The sequence below is a fragment of the Carlito syrichta genome, unplaced genomic scaffold, assembly GCF_000164805.1.
Source record: "Carlito syrichta isolate Samal-C Ts95f unplaced genomic scaffold, Tarsius_syrichta-2.0.1 Scaffold143305, whole genome shotgun sequence".
Taxonomy (NCBI): Eukaryota; Metazoa; Chordata; class Mammalia; order Primates; family Tarsiidae; genus Carlito; species Carlito syrichta.
This window is the reverse complement of record NW_007087401.1, coordinates 100712-101282: the sequence shown is the minus strand read 5'-3', so window position 1 is coordinate 101282 and position 571 is coordinate 100712.

Genomic DNA, 571 nt, shown 5'->3' with positions numbered 1-571 from the left:
CACCGAGCCCGGCTGGGAGCACTCTTCTCTAAGGGCACTAATTAGGTTCATGAGAGCGCCATCCTCATAATCTAATCAGCTCCCCAAAGCTTCTCACTCCTGATACTATCATCACCTTAGGAGTTAGGATTTCAACATATAAACCAGAGGGGGGTGGATACATACAGACCATATCAGATCATCTAAAAAGAAGAATAATGTGGAATTCATGGAGATGTTCGTTGCAGTATGGCTTATCTTTACTGCAGATGTGTAAACAACCCAGACGCCCCGTGAGAGGAACAACCAAGAAAAGCACACGTCTCTTTCTCTGGGGGCAGGAAGCCTAAAGCAAGCGCGTAAAGGGACCTCGATTCGCAGACGGCACCAACAGGAGGCAGCACCCTGCGCCCGCGAAGCCTAACCACACGCAAGTCAGGCCCCCTAGTCGCTAGACCAGGACCTCGCGGGGCCGCGGGAAATGCCCTCCACCGCCGGGCGGGTGAGAGGGAGGCGGAATGTCTGTTCCACGGTGTGACCCTGAGCTGCCTCTAGCGCGACCCAGGAGCAGTGAGCTGCGCCTCCCGGGGCT